The following is a 22,665-nucleotide window of genomic DNA, read 5'->3' as shown; positions in this document are numbered from 1 at the left end:
CAATTTCGGGAAATGCTTCCTGAAGCAGGAGGATCAGAATTCTACACAGTGTTCCAACTGGAGACGCAGCAATGTATTGTACAGCCATATCATGATGTACCAACTCAGGTACTCAATGCTCTGACCCATGAGGGGTAGTGTGCCTAATCCGCTTTCTCCGCCCTGTCCGCCTGTGGTGCCACTTCCAAGGAACAATGTAACTGCACACCTTGGTCTCTCTCCATTAGACAACACTGAACAGAGCTCTGCCATTAATTGCCTTAGTCCTCCCGATTTATCTTAACAAAATCCAACACCTGAATTCAACTCCATCTTTCATTTCTTGACCTACTGGCTCAGTTGATGAAGATCACCTTTGATAACTATATTCATTGCCCACTATAATACGTATTTTACTATCCACAAACATGCTAACAATAATTCATATATTCTCGTTTATGTCAATCACACACATGTGTGGACCCTGCACCGATCCTCATCGCACACCGCTGGTCAGAGGCCTCCAGTCTGCACAATAACCCTCTCCCACTATCATCTGTCTCCTACTGTCAAGCCCATTTTGTGTTTGTTTGGCTTGCTCTCCCTGATCCCATGTGATCTAACCTTACTAACCAGTGCACCAGGCTAAACCCTTTCTACGGCCTTGCTGAAGTCAGGCTGGACAACGTCAACTGCTCTGTCTTCATCTATCTCCTTGGTCACCTCTTCAACAAACTCTATCAAGTTTGAGAAACACCCCTTTGCACGCACAAAACTGTGCTGACTATCCCTCATCAATCATTACTTTTCCAAATGCATGTAACTCCTGTCCCGTGGAATCGCTTCCAACAACATTCGCAGCACTGACATGAAGCTAATTGGTCTTTATGTCTCTGGCTTTCCCTTCCAGCCTTTCCTAAACACGTGCACAACATTAGATACCCTCCAGGCTCCCAGCTCACCACCCGTGGCTGTCAGTGATGGAAATATCTTTGTAAGTTTCTTCCCTAATTTACCCCAATGTCCTGGAATGTGTTTGATTTGTTCCCAGGGAGTTTTCCAATTTTAATGCGTTTAAAAATCTTCAGCACCTCCTATTCTCCAATGTGGACACTTTTGAATACATCACTGTTTATTTCCCTGCTTCCCCATTGTTTTTTTTCCACAATACTTTTTTACTTGAAATTTTTTATTCGGATCGCACCCATTTCCTGGTGGTTCACACACGGATGGCTTCATTGATCTTGAAGGGGTCGCATTCTGTCCCGAGTTAATCTTCTGTTGTTAATATACTTGTAGAATCTCTTTGGATTTTCCTGAACCTTATCTGCCAAAGCTCTGTCAGTTCCCCTTTAGGTCCTCATGGTTTCCCTCTTAAGAGTATGACTACACCCACAATGTTCTTCAAGGGATTCCATTAATCCAGCTGGCTGTTTATGACAAGTGCCCCCTTTCGTCTTGACCAGAAACTCAATAAACCAAGTCATCCAGTGTTTTCCACTTGTGTCAGCATCGTCCTTCAGACTAACAGGAATATGCTGCCGCTGAAATCTTAATTTATCTCTCTTTTGAAAGAATCCACCTTCCCCACGTCCTTTTAATTTCAAATAGACTCCATGAGTCAACTTTTGGACAGTCTTGACTAATACCTTCTGGACTGGGGCAAGGCTAGTTTTGATCTTTAACTTGTGGACCAGTCCTGTCCTTTTCCATCACTATTTTGAAATTAATAGAATTGTGGTGGCTTTGCCAAAGTGCAACCCACAAACACTTCAGCCCCTTTCTCTCCCTTGTTTCCCGAAGAGAGGTCAGTTTTTATCCCTTTCTCCAGTTGGACTAGTTACATACTGACTGAGACAGTTTTCTTGAACACACTGAACAAATTCCTCCCATCCAAGCTGTGAACATTATGACCGGTCCAGTCTAGGTTTAGAAAGTTAAAATCACTGACCATTACAACCTTATCATTCTTATAGATATCTGAGATCTCCGACGTGTTTGCTGCTCAATTTCCCGCTGACTACTGCGGGCCTGTAGTACCGTCTTATCAAACTGATCATCCAGCCGTATTTCTCAGTTCCACTAATACAGCTTCGCTGGGCGGTCCACAGGAATATCCTCTCTAAGCGCTGCAGTGATGTTGTCAGTAATCAACAACACCAACCCCCCCACTCTCTTGCCTCCCCTTCGATCTTTCCTGCAGCATCTGTCCCTGGAACATTGAGCTGCCTGTCCTGCCCCTCCCTCAGCTGGGTTTCTGTAATTCCTTTGATACCTGTCCCATGCATCCATCCATTCCATGCGTTCATCTGTATAACCTGTTAGGCCTTTTACATCAAAGTAAATGAAGCTTAATTGATGCGTTTGCCCTCATTGCCTGCTGTGCTCTTGCCTAGTTTGTCGATTGAAATGACTCTCTTGAAATTCTGTCCCAGCCTCAACCTTCAGACTGTAGCCTGAGACCATCCCCCTCACTGTGGACAACACCCTCACCTTTCATGTCATCTGCACAGCTCCTAATGATACTTTCTCCTTTCACATCCAACTCATTAATGTACATCATAAGCAGCGATGGTTCCTGCACTGATCCGTGTGGTACACCCGCTGGGCAAAGGTTTTCAATCACAAAACCAATCCTCCAACAATTTTGGATCCAATTTGCCAACTTGCCTTTGATGCAATGGTCTCTTCCCTTTTGGACCAGCCTTCCACGTGGGACCTTGTCAAAAGCCTTAATGAATTCCGTGTAAACCACAACATCTGCACTACCCTCATCAATATCTTCAATCGTAATTTCAAAGAAATCTCAGCTGATTTCATCAGATATTATCTTCCTCTTTCAAATCCTTGCTGATTATCACTATTCGATCCCTGCCTTTCCAGTTATTGATCCATCCTGTCGCTCAGAATTGTTCCCAATTTCCCTCCCACTGCTGCCAGACTATCTGCTCTGCAATTACCTGGCCTATCCCTGCTGCCCTTCTTGAACAAAGGAACCACATTAGCGATCCTCCAGTCATTCGGCACTTCACCTGGGGCCAGCAAAGTATTAAATATATCCACCAGGGTCCCAGAAATCTCCTCCCTTACCTCCCATAGCTGCCTGGGATACATTTCATTGGTCACTGGGGGTTTCTCCACCTTTATGCCTGTGAAAATATTTAATGCCTCCTCCTTATTGATCTTAACATGTTCTGCAACCTCATCATCCCAACTAAAATCCCCTGCTACAATGCCTTTGTCCTGTGTGAATGCAGATGGGAAGTATTCATTGAAGACCTCACCCGCTTGCTCTGGCTCCATGCACAGATTGTCCCTTTGTTTTGTTCACAGTCCTCCCTCTTTCACTGGGAATCGTCTTACTCTCACGATGCTTATAAAATACCTGCGGCTTTTCCACAATCGTATCTGCCAAATATATTTCATCACTATTGTTTGTCCCTCATTTTCCACAACCCCCTTGCACTCTCTATACTAGTGAATGGCTTCACCTGATTTTATTGCACTGTATTTTCTTTATCAAACTCACGATTTCGCTTGATCAGTATTTGCTGGACTTGCTACCTTTACTATTTACTCTTCAAGGATCACACTGGCCCTGCGTTCTCACTGCATCACGTTAAAATACTCCACTTTCTTAATATGAACCCAACTGCAGGAAGTTCCTCCCAGTGTATGTTTGCCAGATCCTCTCTCATGATCGCAATATTGATAGGAGACTCAGTTGTGAGGGGGACAGACAGGAGATTGTGTGGCTGCAGTAGAGACCCCTGGATGATGTGCTGCCTCCCGGGTACCAGGGTCAAGGATGTCTCTGAACGGTTACTGAATATTCTGAAGGGAAGGGTGAACAGCCAGAGGTCATTGTGCGCATCGGTCCACATGACAAGAGGTAGACAAAGGGATAATCTCCTGTGAAATGAGTACAGGGAGTTAGGTAAGAAGTTAACAAAACAGGATATTGAGGTTAAAAATCTCAATATTACTCCCAGTGCCACGTGACAATGAGGATAGAAATAGAAAGATAGGCCGGATGGATGTGTGGCTGAGGAGCTGGTGTTGGGGACAGGGTTTTCAGTTCTTAAATCATAGGGATCTCTTCTTGGGTAGAGGTGACCTGTACCAGGGGACGGTTTTCACTGGAAGCAGAGGGGCACCAGTATCCCTGGAAGGAGATTTGTTAGCGTTACCCGGCAGGATTTAAACTAATTTAGCAGGGAGTTGAGACTCTGACTAAGACAGGGGCCATCAACTGGTCAGGGAAAAATACATCAGCCATCGAGAGCAAGTTTCCTATCCAGGATATCCGTGGCACAGTATAGGGAGGGAAAAGACTTCTGGTTTAAATGGCATTATTTCAACACAGGAGGCCTGACTGGTAAGGCAGATGAGCTCAGAGCATAGATTAGCTCTGTGAACTGGGATATTATACACATATCAGAAACATGGCTGAGAGAAGGGCAGGACTGGCAGATCAGTTTTCCAGGTAACAGAAGCTACAGGCATGACAGAAAGACAAGTAAGTAAGTGTTATGTCCTTTTGATTAGGGAGGACATAACACCTGTGCATCGAGACAATCCTGTAAAGCAGTCATCAAATGAGGCCATATATTTAAAATTTAGAAACAAAAAGGGGGTGGTCAATCTGCTGGGATCGTGTTCTAGACCCTCAAATAGCCAGCTGGTATTAGAGGAGCACATGTATCGTGTGTTTGCAGGCATCTATAAAAAATAATAGAGTAGTATAGGTTGGAGATTCTAACTTCCCCTGAATTGACTGGGTCACCCAGAGTGTAAAAGGACCGTACTGAGTGGAATTTGTCAAATATGTCAAAGGAAGTTTCCTAAACCAAGATGTAGAGGGCTCTACGCTACTCAGGCAGATGCAACACTGGACCTCCCCTCAGAAACCGAGGTCAGGTAAGCGACTGAAGTATCAGTCGGAGAGCACATTGCGTCCAGTGACCAGTACTGTCTTTGTTTTAACATAGTTATGGAAAAAAATCAGATTCACAGATTTACAGATCCCAGGTTTACAGATTTAGGTCTTAAACTGGAACTGTGCCAATATTGGGGCTATTCAGCAGGATCGAGCAGGGGTTGATTGGGAGAAGGTAAAAATTACACAACACCAGGCTGTAGTCCAGATGGTTTGCAGAGGAACCTCGATTATCTGAACGAGATGGGCGGGCGCTATTTCGTTCGGATAATTGATTATTTGGTTAATCGATTCAATGCCTTTCCTCTGGCGCTCGGAGTTTCAGCCCAGTCTGCTCCCTGTTCAGGTGACTAGGCAGCAGCACATGAGCGAGCCCCCACGCTCTGCCAGACCCCAAAAACACACCCTTCTCGCCTCCAAACCCATCCAACACAGCCCCCACCCACTCCTCAACATCGCTCCCCCAAACCCACCCAACAGCGACCCCTGCCCCCAAAACCGTTCGGAATCACCCTCCACCCGCCGCCTGCCCCCACTTCCCAAATACGTTCGACATCACCCTCAGCCCATCCCCAAACCCGTCCAACAACGCCCCATGCCCACCACACCCACCGTGCAATCCATATCCATGCCCGTGCCCCCGATCGCCTGCCACCGTCATCCCCTCCCCTTCTCGGCAGGAAGTGGACACCAACTGTAAGACATCGACTGCCTTGGCGGGGATAATTCTCCAAATAGCACACACACGCATGCACACACACGTTCAGAAAGCCACACACAACTTTTTACTGCGACACCTCTGCCCTGTATAGGACAATGTTTGAGAGAATACCTGGGGAAAGGGCGTATAGAATTCCCCCGTGTGTCGAACTCCAGGGGAAGTGTGGGGAGAGGGAGAGACAGTTGGATGTCAGTCATTTGGAGATGGTATCTGGGGTCGATGTCCAGGACTGTTCTCAGCAGCATTTCAGTGAGCTGAGATCTGTTTTAATCAGTGTGAACAAAGAAAAACACACAATCAGGGTAGAAACAGGTCTTTGATGTAATGTTTCTATCGGGACCTCGAGATCTCCTTTGGATAATCTGATATTGGGTTGATTGATATTTGAATAATCGAGGTCACTCTGTATTTGAAAGCGCTAGATTTGGAAGCGCGAGTGATCATTCTAAAAGAGGAAAGACTTAATCTAAGCTTGTTTAATATTTCATTCCATGACACTGCATTCCTGTTGCTATAAATACGGTGCATTGGGATTGTACTCCACATCCTCCTGATGAAGAAGCAGTGCTTCGAAAGCTAGTGCTTGCAAATAAACCTGCTGGACTATAACCTCGTGTTGTGTAATTATTAACTTTGCCCACCCCAGTCCAATACCGGCACGTCCAAATTATGACTAAAACAGATTGGGTCAGTCTGTTTAAATGAAAATGAATTACTGGCAAATGGGAGGCTTTTAAAAGTGTGATCTCAAGCATCCAGTATTTCCCTGTTAGGGTGAAGGGAAAAGATAGCAGGTTTAGGAATCCCTGGCGATGAGAGGTGTCGTCACTCTGTTCAGGAAAAAGGGGAAGGCACACATTGTGTTTAATGTTTCCTAATCTATGTAAACTTTTAAAAACCTAAAGACACGATCAATCTGGGGAGACCCAAAAGGCCTCTCAGGTCCCTGCAGCATTCCCAACCTGTAGAACCCCCCCAAATCATGTGACTTTCAGTTCCTATAAGACTCACTAGCTGTGTAAAATCCTCCCATCACTAGCACTCCACTATTAATGTAATCTCCTCCAGTCTCTCCATCCACTCCTCATTTCCATAACCTTCTCCAGCACTTACACCTCTATCGTCACCGTCCCTGACAACCCTTCCCATTTTTACCATTCTGGAGGACGTTACTAATGCTCCCTTATCTGTGAAACTGTCACCAACCAAAATTATTGCCCTTCTGGAAAATCTGTCAGACTCCACACCCTCCGTATCTAACTAATTTGCAGAACCTAAACCTTCCTGCATTTATAAACATCATCCATGACTACCCTCCATATCTCTGTTTGGTCCTCCAGTCTATGCAACCCACTTTCTCTCTAAACCTCTCCATTCACCTAAAAAACTCCTCTCTGTTAAAACCACTCCATCCTACCAGCATCCTTATCTGTGTAAACTGCTCCATCCCTCCCAAACTCCTCATCTCCATGAACTCCTGCAGGCCTACATCTCTCCACATTTCTGTAACACCCCGCGGCTCTATGGTCCTCATTCCCCGTGAAACACCTCCAGTCCCTACAACCCTCCCAGTCTGGGTCGTCTGTTCCAGATAAGGACATTGGCGTTTCTGTTACCTCTGGCACTCCGAGCAAACCTTCCTAATGTATCTATTCATTCAGATCCCATCCTCTCCAGACTTCCTGCCATTGTGACCCTCACTATTTAGAACACAGAACAGTACAGCATAGCACAGGCCCTTCGGCCCTTGATAATGTGCCGATCTTTTATCCTACTCTAAGATCAAACTAACCTGCAGACCATTCAAAGAGGAAAAGAACAACGAAAATTCCGGCACAGGAACAGGCCCTTAGGCCCTCCACACCTGTGCCGACCCAGATCCTCTGACTAAACCTGCCGCCTATTTTCTAAGGATCTGTATCCTTTTGCTTCCTGCCCATTCATGCAGCTGTCTCGACACATCTTAAATGACGTTATTGTTCTGGCCTCTACCACCTCTGCTGGCAAGGCGTTCCAGTCCTGCACCACCCTCTGCTTAAAGACGTTCCACGTTTCTCTGCCCTAAACATTTCCCCTCTCACTCTGAGCTTGTCTCCCCCAGTAACTGCGTTCTGCACTCTGGGGAAAAAAGCTTCTTGATATCCACCCTGTCTACACATCCCATGAATTTGTCGATATCAATCAGGTCCCCAGTTAACCTTTGTATTTCCAATAAATTAATCCGAATCTATTCAACGTCTCTTTATAGCTAGTCCCTTCCATACCAGACAACAGCTGGGTGAACTTCCTCTGCACCCTCTCCAAAGCATCCACATCCTTTTGGTAATGTGGTGATTAGAACTGTATGTAACATTCCAAATGTGTCCGAACCAAAGTCCAATACAACTGTTACATGACCTGCCAACTTTTTACTCTCTAGCCCATCCAGTGAAGGAAAGCATGTTGTATGCTGCCTTAACCAGTTTACTGCCCTGTGTTGCCACCTTCAAGGAACAATGGACCTGAATACCTAGATCTCTCTGTACGTCAATTTTCCCCAGGACTTTTCCATTTAGTTTGCTATTGAATTGGATATTCTGAAATGCACCACCTCGCATTTGCCCGATTAAACTCCCCATCTGCCATTTCTCTGCCCATCTCTCCAATCAATCTATACACTGCTGTATTCTCTGACTGTCCCCATCACTATCTTCTACTCCACCAATCTTAGTGTCATCTGCAAACTTGTTAATCAGGCAACTGATACCTTCCTCCAAATCATTTATGTATATCACAAACAACAATGGATCCAGCAACGATCCCCATGGAACTCCACAGGCCACAGGTCTCCATTTTGAGAAATTCATTTTACTGTAATCCATGTGCGTACCCAAAAGTTAACTAAATGTCCCTAATGTTGCTCTCTCTAACACCAACGCTGATAGTGCATTCCACATACCCACCACTCTCTGTGTAATGTACCTACCTCTGATATGTCCCATAAACCTTCCTCCAATTACCTTAAAATTATGCCCCATCATTATAGCCATTTTCACAATAGGAACATCGTCGGACCATCTACTCTGTGTATGCCTCTCATCATCTCATACGTCTCTCATCATCTCGTACACTTCGATCAAGTCAGCTCTCATCCTTTTTCATTCCAATGAGAAAAGCCCTGGCTTCCACAACATTTCTTAAATCCAGAAATCATCCTGATAAATCTCTGCACCCTCTCCAAAGTTTCCGCATCCTTCCTATAATGAGATGACCAGAACAGAACACAATATTCCAAGTGTGGACTAACCAGGGCTGTATGAAGCTGCAGCAAAACCTCACAGGTCTTCAACTCAATTCCCCTGCTAATGAAAACTAACACATCACACGCCTTCTTAACACCCCTATCAACTTGGCTGGCATCTTTGAAGGATCTATGGATGTGGACCCCAAGGTTCTTCTGTTTCTCCACACTGCGAAGAATCCTGCCTTTAACCCAGTAGAGGCTTTCTGCAGAATCGTTCAATCTTAAGCCCTCCCTACTTTGGAATCTTCCTCCAGTCCCCACAAAACGTATAAACTGTGAAACGTCTTCCCGTCCCTACAATCCTCCTTAGCTTTGTAACCTCCTTTATTGACGTGAACCCTCAAAACTACCAAAGCCAATTTTAGCCACTTCAATATTATTCATAACTGCAAACTCCTCCAATCCTGATATTCCTCCCTAACTCTGTAACCCCCACCGTCGTCCAGTACCCTACTGGGGAACATTTCAGAGGAAAGAAGAGTTGTAGAGTCCGGGCCATGTTACGGAGGTAGGAAGGGCTTCAGCATCTGGAGGATGGTATAAATGTAGGAAGGGACGGGGATCCTGCAGGAGGTTAGAGATAGCGGGATTCATAGAACCTGCAGAATGGGACCGAGACTGCGTTGTGAAACCTGAAGGATATTTTAGTCTGAATGACTCATTTGTTTTTGATTAGACTATTGGGCTGACCGTGATGACCTAAGTTTGCAGATGCTTACCAGAATTGGCTGTGCACAGCTTCAGATTCCCAGGCTGGGAAATGTGAGTTCAGATGTGAATCTATTTGCGCAATCTGTCTGTGTGCCTGACACGAGCCTGGTGCTGCTCTAGTAGAAAGCACTCTCCATGCATCTGGTAACCTCCAGATCGATAGGACTGACCAGAGCTCACCTCATCAAAGCCTTGTTGTCGAATGTTTTTTTTTATTTTCAAGTGACAGTTTCGTGAGATGCAGGAATTGGGATGAATCCATTTTAAGAGAATGAAACCTTTATCTTTGGAGATTGGGAAGCCTTCAAAAATGAGATAACGGCTTTCCAGAGACATTATATAGTATTCTTGTTAGGGTGGAAGGCAATGCTGGTGGGTGTAGGGTATGCTCGATGGCGAGAGAACGAATGTTTTGGTTAAGAAAAAGAAGGAAAAATTTGTCACACGAGAAATCAAATGAATCCTCAGACTATAAAGATCAGATAGGCATCCTTTGTGTGCAGCCAGAGGAGATGGGCGATACTAAATGAGTATTTTACAGCAGTGTTTACTGTGGTGAAGGAAACGTAAGATATAGAATGTGGGGAAATAAATGGTGACATCTTGAAAAACGTCAATATTAAAGAGGAGGAGATGCTGAATGTCTTGAAATGCAAAAAATAAAAACCGCATAAATCCCCAGGATTTGATCAGGTGTAACTTGGAACCTGTGAGAAGCTAGGGAAGTGATTGATGGGCTTCTTGCTGAGAAATTTGCATCATCGACCATCACAGGTGAGGTGCTAGAAGACTGAAGGTTGGTTAACGTGGTGCCACCATTTAAGAAAGGTGGTGAGGGAAAGATAGGGAACTATATTCCAGTGAGCCTGACATCAGTAGTCGGTACATTGTTGAAAAGAATCCTGCGAGATAGGATTTACAGGTATTTAGAAAGACAAGGAGTGACTGGATCGTCAGCATGGCTTCTCTGTGGGAAATCATGTCTCAAGAAAATGGTTGCATTTTTTGAAGAAGTAACAAAAAGGATTGATGAGGACCAATCATTGCATGTGATTTTTATGGACTTCAGTGAGGTGTTTGAAATGGTTCCTCATGGGAGATTGGTTTGCAAGTTTAGATTTCATGGAATACAGGGAGAGCTAGCTGTTTGGATACAGAACTGGCTCGAAGGTACAGGACAGAGGGTGGTGGCGGAGGGTTGCTTTTCACTCTGGAGGCCGATGGTGTGCCGAAAAGATTGGTGCTGGTGCCACTACTTTTCCTCATTATATAAATGATTTGGACATGAACATAGGAGGTAGTTAACAAGTTTGCGGATGACGCCAAACTTGAGATATAGTGGACAGTGAAGAAGGTTACCTCAGATTAAAACAGGATCTAGATCAGATGTGCAAATGGGCTGTGGAGTGACAGATGGAGTTTAATTTAGATAAATGTGAGGTGCTGCATTTTGGGAAAGCACACCTGAGCAAGACTTGCACACTTAATGGAAGGTCCTAGGGATTGTTGCTGAACAATGAGATCTTGGAGTTCATAGCTCCTTGAAAGTAGAGGTGCAGGTAAGCGGATAGTGAAGAAGGTGTTTGGTATGGTTTCCTTTCTTGGTCAGAGCATTGATTATAGGAGTTTGGAGGTCAGGTTGCAGCTATTCAACACACTAGTTAGGCCACTTTTGGAATATTGCGTGCAGTTCTGGTCTTTTTCCTATTGGAAAGATGTTGTGAAACTTGAAAGTGTTTAGAAAAGTTTAACAAGGATGTTGCAAGGGTTGGGGGATTTGAGCTATCGGGAGTGGCTGAAACAACTGGGACAATCCCCCGATCATTGTAAGGTTATCGATCCCTTGCAGCATGTTTAACACCTGTAGCAGCATCCAACTCCTCAATACATCCTGTTGCTGTAACCTCCTCAAATACTACAGCTCACTGGCTTTGTAATATCTTCAGGATCCGCAACCCTATTGATTTCTGTCACCTCCTCTAGAACAGCACTCCACATCTCTGTGTAACTGATGGGAATGCTGCAAACCTGCCTTCACAGTCCTCACTAACTATCTGAATTCCTGCAGTCCTATAACCCTCAGCATGTCTGGCCCTCCAATCGCTGCAATTCTCCTTGGCTGTGTGAACTGATCAAGCCCTTCTAACCCTCCCTATCTCACTCACTCCTGCAGCTCCAACTTATTGTCCATGTTATTGTAATTCCCGGCACCAACAATCCTCCCGGTCTCTTTAAATCCTGCAGCTCCAACTACCACCCCATTCTGTGTAATCTCTAGTCCGTCCAAACCTTACTTTCCCTATAAACTCCTGCAGCTCCAAATACCACCCCAATCTGTGTAATCTCTAGTCCGGCCAAACCTTCCTTTCTTATGAAACTCCTGTAGATCCAAATGCTGCCCAATCTGTGTAATCTCCAGTCCCTACAACCTTCCCTTTCTCTAAAAACATCTCCAGTTCCAACGACCAACAATATCTGTGCAACCTCCAGTCCCGACAAACCTCCCAGTCTTATCTCCTGAAGCTCCAGCGACCATCCCTATCTGAGTAATCTCTAGTCCCGATATTCTTCTTAAACTCTGTAACTCCTTCAGGACTGATAAACTTGTAACTATCCTTGATATGTTTCAGCCCAACAACCTATCTGATCGCTAAGCACCAACAGTGATCTCAAACCACCCGAACTCTGTAACATTCTCCAGTCTCTACAACCCAGTTTTCTCTGTTAGCTTCTCTGCAGACTCTATTCCCCTTTATCTCCAGTTACAGATCCTTGCTCAGGGAAATACCGAATCTGTAAGAACACAAGACTCTTCGGTGTATCAATAAACTTGCCTTATTTTCTAAATGTTAACGACTTTAAAAGTTCAACCTTCTCCAAAACATTTCATCAAGATCCCTCCATTTTGAAGATTAGCCTGGTGAGCTTTCTCTGGGCTGCCTCCAATGCAAGGACATTTTCCCTCCAGATAGGGGACCAAACCTGTTCACAGTATTCTCAATGTGGGCTGATTTTTATTCTCCATTCCCTTTGGAATCAATGCCAGCATTCCATTTGCGTGCTTTATGTCCTGCTTGACCTGTATGCCACCTTATTGAGATTTATACACAAGGATTTCCAAGTTACTTTGTGGTGTAACTTTCTGCAGTTGATCTGAAACAAAGAAGTGACTACAATAATCAGGAAGGTGCCTGAATGTATAGTAAACGATATGCCAGAAATGCTAACTGCACAGTGAGAAACCTATGGAAAAAGTGCAGTCCATAAGACCATCATTTATCGGAGTAGAATTAGGCCATTCGGTCCATCGGATCTATTCCACTATTTGATTATGGTTGAATTGTTTCTCAAACCTGATCTCACTTAATCCTGCAACCTTTGATCTCCTTACACATCAAGAACCTAGCTATCTCTGAATCACTTAGCACCCACACACTCATGAGGTAGTGAGTTCCACAGATCCATCACTCTGTGGCTGAATAAATTCCTCCACATTTCCATTTTAAAGGATCGTCCATTCATTCTGAAGCTGTGCCCTTGGCCCCTAGTCTCTGCTGCTCGTGGAAACATCTTGCCCCCGTCCACTCCTTCCAGGCCCCTCAGCAGTCTGTAAGTCTGAATGAGATTCTGCCCCTGCTCTGAAACTTCATCAAGTGCAGACCCAGAGACTTCACCTGCTCCTCATAGGACACGAATTTAATCCCTGGGATCGTTCTTGGAAACCCATTTCTCGTACCCCTTCACATCCTTTGTCCAGAATCTGAATGAATAACGTGTAGAGTGTAGTACCAACACAGACCCCTGCCGAGCTCCCCTCAACACCAGTTCACATCGTGAAAAATACCCCTTTCTTCACACTCTCTGCCTTGTGCCAATCAGCCAAATCCTCTATCCATGCTCAGCATGTTGTTCTGAAACGGAAATTTCATTTCACACCGACTGCTCTATTTATTTTTTCCGTCTGGCTGTAAACAGCAGAGTTTCACCATTACCTTCCCATCTGTAATTCCCTGGAGAAGGTGGTGGGGAACTGCCTTCCTGACCCATTGCAGTCCTTTGGATGTAGGGACAAACACAGTGCTGGGAGGATGGAGCGTGCCTTGGAGGGAAACTTGGAAATGCTGGTATTCCCGTGCACCTGGAGCTCGTGTCCTTCCAGGGTATAGTTGTTCCGGGTTTAGGAAGTGCTGTTGAAAGATCCTTCCTGAGTGGCCTCAGTGCTACTTGTAGATCTTTTATTCCTTCATTCATTCATGAAGATTAGCTTTGTTGGCTGAGTCAGCATTTATTGTTGATTTGGAGTTGTCCCTGAGAAGGTGGTAGCGAGCTGCCTTCCTGAGCCACTGCACCAGCCGTTGGAACTGTTGTTATCTGTGTTCCCTCCAGCAGGCGCTACAACACTCCTCACGGCGGCAACTGCATACAGACAATGCAGCTCTCCCTTTTACACCTTACATCCTCCCCGAATTATAACTCTTATAGTTCCTCACAATATGTCACCTCTTCCATTCCCATCTGTGTTAGAGATCTCTCTAAAATTTCTTAATTCTTGTTTAAACTTCTGATCACCTAAAATCTCTCCCTTTTTAAATTTGTAACCCCGTCAGTTTCTGTAACTCTCCATATAACTGTAATCAATCACAGGACAGGTTCCCTTTCTTAAATCTCTATAATTACAATGGTTGCGTGTGTTAAATTGGCACTTTTCATCCTCCTTATCCATCTCCGGACTTCCAGCCCCTACTATCCCACTATTTGCAATGCTCCCATTCTCTGTACCTCTTCATGTCCAGAGAGTCTTTGAACACCACCAGTGCTCTAAAAGTTTGCATTTCCCTAAGTTACCGCCCGTCTTCTAACTCTGTAACATCCACAGTCTCCACTACCATACAGCACTTGCTGGCTTTCCATTTGCATTTGTTGAAGTCTACACATCCCTATAAGCAGCTCAGAAAAAGCACTTTTGACTCTATATAGCTCCATCATGAGCAAGCCACTGTCTCTCTATTTCATTTGCCTTCTTCAGAGTCTGCAACTCTCACTGTATCTTCCAATAACCTGATTTAGACACTGTAGGTCTGCCTAGCTCCCCAGATAATCTGTTTCATCTCCTCCAGCTCCCTCAATCACTGTAACACACTCTGTTCTGTCTAATCCTCCTCTTTCCCACTGTCTTCCAGGCACAACAGCGATTCTGTAAGGTAGCAGTGCGGAATGAGATGTTATAAATCTTAGCTGAGGCTTGAGGCCTACGATTACCTGGCAGTCACAAGAGGAGAGAACCTGAGAGAGAACAGCACAGAGCGGGAAAATATTAATCGGCAGCGAGGATCGAGGCCGACTGGGACTTGGAGTTGGAGAAGCAGCAGAGCAGGAGACTCGAAATCAACACCAAGTCACAGAGGGAGTGACCATGTGACGGAGAAACTTGGAGCAGGAGCATGAGGCTAACATACCTGGGCGTTACAGAGGCAGCAAAGCTGGAGGATATAAATCAGCACTGAGGATCGAGGCCTAATCGTGCCTGGGAGTCACAGAGACAGTGACCCTGTGAGGGAGCAGAGTGAAGTAGGAGCTGGAGGATTACACGTACCTGGGAGTCACAGAGATAACTTTCTGCTGCTGGGACGGGCCTGCACTGAGTTTGGAAGAAGTAAAAGAGTCATCACAGAAAAGGCTGTAAATTCATTGGCATATAATACACCGTTATCAGCGACTGGCTGTAAATTGATAGAAGTTAGCAAATTTATTTTTTCAGCTTCTGTAATAAGGGTTGAACTCTATAATAAGAGGGAGAAGTGAAATTCTGAGTCAATATAATAGAGTACCCTCAGTAAGCCACAGTTGATTAAGGGAGTTAACTATATTGTTATTTCCCTGATGTTAACTTCATTCTAAGTAATTAATTAAGTTACTCTAGAAATGTTGCATTTAAAGACATGCCAAGACATGTTTGTCAGATGGAAAATGCGTTCTATTACGTTGGGAAGTCATAGCCCCTGCTCGTGTCCGTGATGAACACTGAGTCTTGGAGCTCAGACAGTGATTAGAGACTCTATGGGAAATATGTGATGCTGAGAGTTAGGTCAATAGCTCACACGGAGAGCAGATCACCCTGCAGACATGACAGCCGAGGAGAATAAAGGGAATAGGGGACGAGACAATCGAAGAGAAACATTCAGGAATGGAAGGATATCCTGATATCTCCCTCCCAATTCAGTTTCATGGTTTGGAAGCTGATGAAGGTGCTGGCTGCTGAGGGGAGGGCAGTCGGGGCCATGTCTGCAGCACCACAAGCAGCCTGACTGTACAGCCGGGGAGGGAGAAGGAAGGAGGGGCAATAGGCACAGGGGAGTCAGGAAATTGAAGAAGGTGTCAGTTTTTCTGTAATTCCAGGATAGTGGGGTTAAGAATATCACGGTGTCTGCAGAGCATTCGCCTGGGGGACAGTGAGCAGTCAAATGTCATGTCCATGTTGGTAGGAATGACTTGCGTAGGAAGGGTGAAGTGGTCTGGGAAACAGAATTTAGGGAGCTAGGGGGATAGTTAGCAAGTGGGACCTCAAATGTAGCAATCACTTTGTTACTGCCAGTGCCATGTCCAAGTGAGAATAGAACTCAGAGTTTTAGATAGATGAGAGTGTGACTGGAACTATGGTGCAGCAGGAAGGACTTCAGATTCCTGGAACATTGGGACTGGTTCTGGGGAAGGCAGCAACTGTACAAGTTGGATGGGTTAACGTGACAGAGCTGGGACTGAATTTCTTACGGGGTTTTTGGGAGGGATTGAAAATAACTTGGCGGGTGCTTAGGATCCAAAAATGAATAGGAGAGGAGACTACTAGGATTCTCAAAATAATGGGAGATACAGTTGGTACTAATTTACAACAACAAGTTTATCAGTGGAAGATGGAGTGAGAAAGAATGTCTTAATCTGAGGTACTTTGCACGGACATGAATCCTCGGAGCTCGGGGAGTTGGAGATGCAGATTCGTCTGTGGAAATCTGATGTACTGATCGCCGACAGCTGGCTCAAGAATGGCAGGACTGGGTGTTAACTATAGCTGGTTATAAAAGATTCTAAAATAATAGAAGGGAAGGGAAAGGCTGAAAGGTAGAAGTACTGGTTTAGATTGACATGAGTTAAGGAGTTCAAGAGAAAGAGGATCCGTCCATGGACAGAATGAATTTTGCTGAAGCTACAGAACACAAAGTGTACAATTACACTGTGAGATACACTCAGTCAGCCAGCAATCATTGGAAAGGATGGAAAGAATAAATATGCAGGGTCATTTGAGAGCGATGACAATACTAAAAAATTAGTTACACTGAGAAACTTAATTTATCCCGATATTGCCTCGGTTACTGTTGGTGCAGGGTCATGAGGGGCCAGTATCCCTGGATTACATGAAGGAGAGCTCACTTCAGGAGGATGTGTCCAGCCCAAGAGAGAATGTACTGTTGGACCAGGTCCTTGGGAAAGAGGTGGGGTAAGTGGATCCAGTGTCAGTAGGGGAATGTTTTGTGGTGCAGCGATCATTTTATTTTAAAGTTCAGGATGCTGGTACTGAATGATATGCAATAATTGAGAGTGAGAAACATTAGTTGACTGAGAGCAACCTTAAATGGGGCAAAAATGAAGCTGGGAACTTTTCAATAAGGCCAGTAAAATGGTAGCTTTAAATAGAGTTAACCAGGTCAGATTGAGCTGGGATTATGGAGATGGGGCTGCAGTGTGATCACGGCTGAGAACGGGATAATCAAAGGTTTTCCCTATTTATACAGGAAGGACAAAAAGATCAACACAATGAAGTAGCATTGTGTATAAAGGATGAGGTCAGTATTATTGTGATGCTAATCAATTTACACACTGCTCCTCCCTGCCCTCACCCCTCATCCCGACACATTGATCCTATCAGATATTGGTAACCTTTGAAAACTTCAGAAAATAGTACAGTACAGAGGAGATCACTCTGTCCACTGTCTGCATTGGTCAAGGTTTAATGTTGTTTTTTTAAATCCCAGTTCTGTCTCCCCGGATAGTGTAGGACTTCAGACGTAGATCCCGGCACCTTTTTAAAATGGTTTGAGAGTTTCTGCCTCTACTCCGCTTCTATGTGTGACACTCAGATCACGACCCTATTCTGAGTGTAATAACAACTTTCCTCACCATTTCTCTAATATTTCAGCAAATTATATTAAATATTCACTGTTCGTAAATGTGCTATCCAACAGGAACAAGGTATTCTCTCCCTCTCTACCCAGGTCCCTGACAATATGTGCACTCCAATCAAATCTCCTGTTAGCATCCTCCGTTCCAATCTTTCCCCATAACTGCACTTCCACTGTCACAGAGTAACGAATCTCCTCTGTACTCTATCCAGTCCAATTCCATCCTTCCATGTGATGGGGTGACCAGAACTGCACGCAGTCGCCATGCTGTGATTGAGCTCATTATTTATACAGTTCCTGCATCAGCTTCCTGCTTTGAAGTTCTGTATTTTGTCTGATAGAGGATATAATGCTATTTGCTATATTAACAAGATTATTGATGTTTCCAGCTTCCTTCATTTATCTGCCCACACTGACCATACTCTCATTTATTGTGTATTCCTCTCTGTTGTTGATGTCCCCAAGTGCATTGCCTTGCACTTATCTGGGTTGTTTGCTCCATTCACCTGGATTCTATAGTTTCTGTTTTTAAACTGCCTGCCATGGGATCTCTCGTTAAATCCAAGTAAGTCACATGCAGTTAGAGGTTAGTGCCTCAAACCGACACAGTCAGATTAATTACACACGATCTTCCTTGAATAAATCCAGACTGACTGTCCTGGAGTCCCTGGGACTTCCTCAGTGGCCGTTTATCCACTGTCTCAGAATTCCAGCAGCGACCTATTCAGTCAGTCCCTTGCTCCACATTAAACAAAGCTGCAGTGTGAGCCGTTCTCCAGGCCTTCGGCATGATTCCTGCATCCTGTGAGGATTGGATAATGTCAGTAACTATAAGACAGGGGATTTTCCCCGGCTACTTTAAACAGTCTGGAACATTGTGTTACCTCTTTTTAAGGATTTGATTCTCTGCTCCACGTTTGTTGCTCCCAATATTTCACACTGCATTCCCTATTCAGGCAGAAAGAGACCTAAACCATCTTATGATTTGCTCAAGTCTCATTGATGTCCATTTTCTCATGATACCATCCCCAATCTGCCTCATTAACGACCATCCCTGCCCACGTGGTCTTCTTCCCATCTGACACTAACGCGATGATTTTTCCCTTTGTCATAACAACTGCCCACAGTCTGGATATTCCAGAATGCACTGGACTCACTGTTACAGGGGCCATCTTTAAAAAGTCATTATACTCTTGGATTGTCAATCCGAAACTGCCCTCGACATGGCAGCGGGGGTAGAACTGGGGCTTCACTTTGACACCAAGCTCTTGAGGTTCTGCTGGATGGCATGGTGCACGAGAGGGACATTATATTCCTCCAGGACTGGCAGGGGAGGCCATGACACTACAATCTGACAGCTTGGTTGGAGGTTGACCCCTGTGTCAGTGAGGTGCCAGCCTTCGTGGTGAATGCCCAGCAGTGTTGGAAGGAGGTCAGTTACCTTCTCCACTCCACCAGGGTAAGTGCCACCATCTGCCCTTCGTGACCTCCCCCTCACTGTCTCTCTGTTACTGCATCGACCTCCCACCAAGACTCATGTTCTCCCACTCTCACTGAATGCAGCACCTTCTCTCGGTCTGTACCAGCTGTAACAATCAATTCCACCTCCCTTAATACCACTTGGTAATTTTCACATTTCAGAAGGAACCACCCCACACGAGAGCAGAAAAAGCCAAGAGGGATAAGGGGCTCCCTAACATTCAGATCCTCTCCCCATCACAGGGGAAGGATCGGGACCGTAACAACCATGAGCGGCTGACTGCCCATGTCCCAGCTGTAGGACTAGGATCCGTGACACACATTGACTCACACCTGGGCACCGTGACTGACTGTGGACAATGATATCAAGCTTCCTGTGTTTGTGTCTCTGCTAAACACCAAGACAATACAGCAGGCGGGTGAGCCTGGTAGCTCTGGCTGAGGAGAAACACTGCTGAGGGCAGGGTAAGACGTCGCAATAATTCTGTGAGCATTCAAGTCAGTTCAAAGTGAGTGTGTACAAACACGGAGTGAGCAGCATAGAGAGACAGGCCATGAGCTGAGTGTGTCCCTGAGCACAGTGTCCTTGCTACAGCATTGCAATGAGAGTTGTCAGTGCACCCTAGGCTGCAGAATTGAAGTACAGGAGTGTACTGTCAGTGAATCGGAGATGTGTTGGGATGGTATGGTGAGACTGGCATGTGACAGATGCCAGCATTGGTGGGTGTGGAGTAATTGCAGCTTCTGTCTGTGCAGTGTCCCTCGAGATGTTGGTGTCCAAGATAGAAGGCCGTCGGAGCGAGGGCGAGATGAAGTCACCAGTTACCAGCTCGGACTTTCACGTCCAATTCTCCATATTGAGTTTCCCTGCTGTGGGAGGGAAGGTTTGAAGCTGCAAGTTGTTGAGGAGAGATCCATTGAATGTGGCTGTTAATAATCAATAATCATTCAGTCAACAACTTGCCACTCCTGCACTCAAATCTTGTTTGAAAGAAAAGTCCAGGACAGGAACAGACGCCTCAGTCCAGAAAGCCCTCACTGACACATGATGGCCTTCTAAAGTTAAAATAAAAGTTTTGCTACGATACCATCTATGTCTTCTATTCCTTACTGACTCATACTTGTGCCAAAATCCCTCTTAAACCTTGCTATATTGGCTTCTTCCCCTCTATCGGTGCATTGAAGGCACTTGCACATTCTGTCTGGAACAACAAAAAAAACTTACCTCTCACATCTCCTGAACTTTCTCCCTTTTACCTAAAACCTAACTGTCCTTCTATCTATGCCTCTGACAGGTTTGTAAATATCTATCAGGTAGCCACATAACCAATGATGCCCAGGTGCACACAAACCATGTTTGTTCAATTTCTCCTTCTGGCAAATACCCTCCAAACCAGACAACATCCTGGTAAAACTTTTCCATACCCTCTCCAACACTTCCACATCATTCTGCTAGTGTGGCAACCAGTACTGTACACAATATTCCAAATGTGCCCGAACTAAGTTTCTCTATAGCTGCAATATGACCTGCTAATTTTCATACTGCATTCTCCGAAGCATGTCTGCAAGTTTGCCGTCAGTCTTCTTGATCACCCTATCCACCCCACTTTCAGGGCACTGTGGAGCTATACACTCAGATCCCTTCGGATGTTGATGCGACCAATAGTTTTTCCATCTACTTTATACTTCTCTCCTGCATTAGACCTTCCAAAACGTATCACGTCGCAACTGTCCAGAGACAGTTGCATCTGTGTTTTCCCTGTCCAAGTCTGCAGCTGACCTATATCCTGCTGTATCCTCCGGCAATCACCCTCACAATCTGTAACTCCGCCAATCAATTTACAGATCTCCAGTCACAAAAACACTGTTCTACCACTACTCTGTCTTCTATGACCAAACAGTTCTCTATCCATCTTACTAACTGACCGCTGATCCCATTTCACTTCACCTTCTGCATGAGTCTGCCATAAGGAATCATATCAAAGGCCTTGCTAAGGTCCAAACGGCCAACATCCAGCCCTATGCCCTCATCAATGAATTTTGTCACTTCCTCAAAATAATCAATCAGGTTTGTGAGACATGATCTTCCCCACACAAAAAGGTTGCCTGTTGCGAGTAAGTCCATACAAGAGTACTGTTGTAGCTGCACACATTCAGACAAGTGATTATTACATCATAACTATGATTGAACCTTGGAGGTTAGATTAGCTTCCGACAATGTGGAAACAGGCCCTTCAGCCCAACCAGTCCACACCAACCCTCAGAAGAGTAACCCACCCAGACCCATTCCCCTGAATATATTTTAGCCTGACTATGGGCAATTTAGTATGGCCAATTCACCTGACCTCCACATCTTTGGACTGTGGGAAGAAACCGAGCACCCAGACGAAATGCACACAGACACGGGGGGAATGCACAAACTACACACAGAAAGACACCCAAGGGTTTAAATGAAACACGGACTTTCGTGCTGTGAGGGAGCAGTGCTAAGCACTGAGCTCTTGATGGTTACCGTACAATGGCAGGTATGTAGGGCCGTGATGGTTACTGTACAGTGAGTGGTGTGACGGGCCATGATGTTTACTGTACAGTGGGAGGTATGTCTGGCCGTGATGTTTACTGTGCAGTGGGAGGTATGTCGGGCCATGATGGTTACTGTTCAGTGGGAGGTAAACTAGGCTGTGATGGTTACTGTACAGTGGGAGGTATGTCGGGCCGAGATGGTTACTGCACAGTGGGAGGTATGTCGGGGTGTGATGGTTACTGCACAGTGGGAGGTATGTCAGGCCATGATAGTTAATGTACAGTGGGAGGTATGTCGGGCCATGATGGTTACTGCACAGTGTGAAGTATGTCGGGCTGTGATGGTAACTGTACAGTGGGAGGTATGTCGGGCCGTGATGGTTACTGTACAGAGGGAGGTATATTGGGCGGTGATGGTTAGTGTACAGTGAGTGGTGTGTCAGGCCATGATGGTTACTGTACAGTGGGAGGTATTTCCGGTCATGATGGTTACCGTACAGTGGGTGATAATTCGGGCCATCATGATTACTGTACAGTGGGAGGTATGTCGGGCCGTGATGGTTACTGTACAGTGGAAGGTATGAATGGCCGTGATGGTTACTTTACAGTGGGAGGCATGTCGGGGTGCGATGGTTACTGTACAGTGGGAGGTATGTCGGGGCATGATAGTTACTGTACAGTGGGAGGGGTGTCGGGCCGTGAATGTTACTGTACAGTGGGAGGTATGTCGGGCCGTCATGATTAACGTACAGTGGGTAGTATGTCGGGGTGTGATGGTTACTGTACAGTGGGAGGTATGTCGGGGTGTGATGGTAACTGTACCGTGGGAGGAATGTCGGGCCATGATGGTTACTGTACA

Source organism: Chiloscyllium punctatum, chromosome 27, assembly GCF_047496795.1.
Source record: "Chiloscyllium punctatum isolate Juve2018m chromosome 27, sChiPun1.3, whole genome shotgun sequence".
NCBI classification, from domain to species: domain Eukaryota; kingdom Metazoa; phylum Chordata; class Chondrichthyes; order Orectolobiformes; family Hemiscylliidae; genus Chiloscyllium; species Chiloscyllium punctatum.
This window is presented reverse-complemented; position numbering follows the sequence as displayed.